Source organism: Leopardus geoffroyi, chromosome C2, assembly GCF_018350155.1.
Source record: "Leopardus geoffroyi isolate Oge1 chromosome C2, O.geoffroyi_Oge1_pat1.0, whole genome shotgun sequence".
NCBI lineage: Eukaryota > Metazoa > Chordata > Mammalia > Carnivora > Felidae > Leopardus > Leopardus geoffroyi.
The window spans coordinates 18506441-18511567 of record NC_059333.1 but is presented as its reverse complement, the minus strand read 5'-3'; the positions used below and the strand labels follow the sequence as shown (position 1 = coordinate 18511567).

At 40.6% G+C, this 5127-nt stretch overlaps 1 pseudogene; it reads right to left on the bottom strand.

Moving 5' to 3' along the window:
- Nucleotides 1–4499: 4499 nt before the first annotated feature.
- LOC123610676 lies at nucleotides 4500–4805 on the bottom strand (annotated as a pseudogene).
- Nucleotides 4806–5127: the final 322 nt, after the last annotated feature.

The window sequence follows — 5127 nt, the reverse complement described above, 5'->3', positions numbered from 1 at the left end:
CTCTCAAAAATAAATAAATAAACTTAAAAAATAGAAAACAATAAGGACGCCTTGGTGGCTCAGTCAGTTGAGCATCCAACTTTGGTTCAGGTCATGATCTCATGACTAGTGAGTTTGAGCCCCGCCTTGGGCTCTGTGCTGACAGCTCAGAGCCTGGAGCCTGCTTTGGATTCTGTGTCTCCCTCTCTCTCTCTGCCCCTCTCCTGCTCATGCTTTGTCTCTGTCTCTCTCTCTCTCTCAAAAATAAATAAACATTAAAAAAAATAAATAACGTAAAAATGAAAAACAATAAAAACTTGGGAGTTGCAGCCCAACGTGGAAATCACCTGTTTGATCCTCCAACGAATGGAGGTCTCTCACCTGCAGTACTCTTGAGACAATTATTTGGTTTCTGCTTTCTTATTATGTTATTAGGAGCTGTCTTCAGGAAACATAAAAATTTCACTAGGATGTTTTTGTTGTTAAATCAAGCTAAAAGTTACCTTTTCTGTGAAAAAGGCAAGAATATACAACGGGGAAAAGACAGTCTCTTCAACAAATGGAGCTGGGAAAACGGGAAGCTACGTGCAAAAGAATGAAACTGGACCACTTTATTATACACCACACACAAAAATAAACTCAAAATGGATTAAAGACCTAAAGTGAGACTTGAAATCGTATAAATCCTGGAAGAAAACACAGGCTATAATTTTTTTGACATTGGCAGTAGAAACATTTTTCTAGATATGTCTCCTCAGGCAAGGGAAACAAAAGCACAACTAAGCTATTGGGATTACACCAAAATAAAAAACCTTTCCACAGTGAAGGAAACCACCAACAAGATGACAAGCCACCTGAAGAATGAGAGAAGATATTTGCAGGTGATATATCCAATAAGGCGTTAATATCCAAATAATTGGATTACTACAAATAATCCAATTAAAAATGGGCAGAGGACCTGAATAGGCAGTTTTTCCAAGAAGACATACAAATGAGCAACAGACACATGAAAAGATGCTCAACATCACTAATCAAGGAAATGAGCAGGTCAAAACCACAATGAGATATCACCTCACACCTATCAGAATGGCCAAAATAAAAAAGACACATTAAGTGTTGGGGAGGAGGTAGAAAACAAGGAAGCCTCATGCACTTTGGTGGGATTCTTCAAAAAACTAAAAATAGAATCCATATGATCCAGTAATTCTGTATATTTACGTAAAGAAAATGCCAACGCTAATTCAAAAAGATAGATACACCCTTCTATTTATTGCAGCATTTATTTGCAGAAGCCAAGATATGAAAACAACTCACGTGTCCAGCCACAGATGAGTGGATAAATATATCATCTATACCTATATATGATAGACTATGACTCAGCCATAAAAAAGGATGAGATCTTGCCATTTGTGACAACAGGGATGGCCTTAGGGGGCATAATGCTAAGTGAAATAAATCAGAGAAAGTCAAATACCATATGATTTCACTCCTGTGTGGAATTTAAGAAACAAAACAAAGAAAAGAGACAAACAGAAAAACCCGACTCTTAAATACCGACAACAAATTGATGGTTGCCAGAGGGGAGGTGGGTAGGGGGATGGATGAAAAAAGGTAAAGGGGCTTAAGAGTACATTTATCGTGATGAGCACTGAGAAATGTATACAAATGTTGAATCATTATGTTATAAGCCTGAAACCAGTAGAAGGCCGCATATTAATTATACATAAATAATAAATTAATTAATTACAATTTACCTTCTCTTTACTTCCAGTTTTTAGTCCCAATTTCTGCCACGCGGAGTAAAGCTAAATGCAAAGAGTGACTCCACTTTCATCCACAGGACACCCCTTTAGAAGTTTTAAAACGCTTCTCCAGCATTCCCTTAGGTGCCTCTTCTCTTCTCACACCTAAATATCTGATTTTCTGAACTGTGGCCTATAGGCTTTGGTTGCCAGATCCCCTTCGTGGCCAGTGATTACATTACTGGACAGCGCCAGCCTAGAACATTCTTATTATCGCAGAAAGTTCTGTTGGACAGCCTGAGCTATAGTAATGGGGAAAGGCAGAATATATATGGACGGAGGCTAGATGCAGTGGAGGGATCTTGTGGAAGGTTGTTAGTAATTCTTCCATGTTTTCGCCTAACTAGGCATCAAGTTCATGGGCTGAGAGTGAGGATGGGGGAAAAGGATATTTCTCTAGCAGATGAAAGATAGTGCACGGACAAGGGAAACATTGTAGGAGTGCTGGACAGCTTTAAATCCACGTTAGGGTAGGCTACGGAGACTAGTCAGCATGCTGTGTGTTTTTCTCCGGCCATGTTCACCAGTACAGACGTGGGGTTGGAGTAGGTGGGAGGTTGACACTGGTTTAATGGGTGGTTCTCAATCCCAGCTGCGCATTAGAATCACTTGGGTGAGCTCTTAAAACATTCAGAAGCTTTATTCCCATGGCAAAGGTTCTGATTGAACATTCTGAAAATGAGTCCTGGGCATTGATTCATTTAAAATTCCCAACATGATTCTAATGCACAGATGTGTTTTAGAACCACTGAATTAAGAGTAAGAAGGGGAAGGAAATGTGCAAAGAAGAGGCGAGGGATAGGGGAATTTGGCTAATGGGCTAACGATGGGCTGTTGGTTCCACAAGGCACAATGAAAGAGATTCAGGATTTGTGGAGGGTTTTTGGATTGGGGGATATTCAAGGCTGATGAAGGGTGAGGGATGTGCTAGGAATCTAGGGCTTTTTGGGTGACTAATACAAACCAGGAAAAGAACACAATGAAATTTGCCATGCTGGCCTAAATTTGTGCAGGCAGTAGAAATATAATGCAAACTACATAGAGAACTACAAACTTTTCTGTAGCCATATTAAAAAGAAAAAGGAACAAGTGAACTTAATTTTAGTAACATATTTTCTGTTACTTAATATGTGTGCAATATTATCATTTCAACATGTAATCAGTATAAAAAATATTTAAGTTTTTTTTTTTTTTGTGTGGGTACAAGTGAGCTGGGGAGAGGCAGAGAGAGAGAGAGAGAGAGAGAGAGAGAGAGAGAGTCCCAAGCAGGCTCCATTCTGTCAGCACAGAGCCCGACACAGGACTCAATACCATGAACTGCGAGATCATGACCTGAGTGAAATCAAGAGTCGGATGCTTAACTGACTGAGCGCCCCAGGCACCCCCCCCCTCCGTATAAAAATTATTAATGAGATATTTGACATCCTTTTTTACACTTTGTCTTCGAAGTTTGTTGTGGATATTATGCTCACAGCACATCTCAATTCAGAGCACACACATTTCAAGTGCTCACTGGCCACATGTAGCTGGTGGGCACCATAGTGGACAGTATGGGTCCAAGTGGTCATGATGAGGATGTAAATGTTGCATGATTTCTATAGGACATTGTTTCCAGAATACAAACGTACTGTAATACTGTAATATATTTAATCTTTTATGTATATATGTGTGTATATATATACATATATATATGTGACTTATGCTTTGTTAACTTGACATATAGAGCATAACCAATTAAAAATTATTTTGATAACATTGCGTTACTATCCACTCTACCGAAATCATTTTAAAGTCATACTTAACGTGCAATATTCTTTGCAGTCACTCTGAATTTGCTATGCTTGCCTTGGACATCTTTATGTAAGTTCGTGAGGACAAAGCTACTAAGTACCCATCAGTTATAATATTTTTATTAGGACTGTCCAGCCAGGTATGGCTATATCCAATTAGGTTCTTATCTAATCCAATATAGCTTGTCCATAAAAGTGTCACAAGAGTCTTAGTCATACGCTCTATTAAAGTCCAACAGTGCCATGCCAGCCACACTTATCTAACAAAGGTTAGTCTGGCAGGCATTTCCCAGTAAGTCTGTGCCAGCTTAAGCTTCCGGAGATCCCTGCTTCCTCTTCTGTGTGTCCTTACGCCAGCCTTTTAATCTTTTGGTCTGCATGCTTACTCTCATTTATGTGGAGGGAGTCTTTTCTTATTTTCTGATAGTTGAAGTTACTGACTTCAGAGGAGAAAGGAAAACAGGAAAATGAACAACCACCCGCCGTTTGATGGTAGCAAAGCCGGGTTTGATTTATTGGACCTGAATTTAGTATTCTAAAACATAACACGGAAGAAGGAGTTTGCATTTCATGAAGGACCACGTGACAAGAGACTGGCCAATGTGCTTTCAAAATGGCCAAAGGGGGGTGGATGGAGGATGATGTCTAGATAAAAGTGCACCAAGGAAGAGGAGAAAGGAGCATGAGAAGTAGCAGAAAAACAGCACCCTCAGACATCCTCACGTAAAAATAACAGGACGTAGTTTAACGAGTCAAACTTCAGTGGTGCCTCTGATGTCTACATACCACAGTTGATGGTGTAAGACATAAAAACACTCTGATATTTTATTATGTTTCATGGATAATATTTCTATTACATTAGCTGAATCAAATACATTGGCACATTGTCAGCTGGTCTGTCACTGGGACGTCGGCTGCCCGGATTGCTTTAACCACCTCTTGGTGTCTCAGCGAAGAATGCCTGTCTCCACCACAGGTACTTGCTGTCGCTGAGATCGCCTTGGGCACACTGACACTCTTGGTTGCTCAGTGAGGCTGTCCTTCTGTGTTTGACTTGGATTTCCACTTCTGGTACATGCTGATCTGTAGTCTGTCTCAGGTGTCAGTGGTCCCTCGTGCCCTCCATTGTGCTGCTGGCCACTCCTCAGAACAGACCGTCGGGCATCTCTGGCGACCACTCCACTCCCGCAGTCTGATGTTTTTACACAGGAAAGTTCATGTGGCTTTAAGATGCACTGAGTCCTGCTGGAATAGGACTGACGACTAGAATTAGGAGCAAAAGCATAGCTCTTTTACAAAAGAAACTGACTTGAGAGTATGCTATTGCTTGCTCAGCTAGAACAAGATTTAAAGGCTCTCTCACCAAGCAGACAGGTTGAGTAGGCACAGACCCAGGAGAACTCTTTGTCATTGTCCAGGCCATTAGGGCAGGATTTTAAACCAGAATCCTCATATCACTGTTCCACTCTGGAACACCAATCAGGTTATTTGTCTTTATCAGCCATTCCATACTCTCCTTCTTTATTACCTCTCCTGGGCTAGTTTTATTTCTGTTC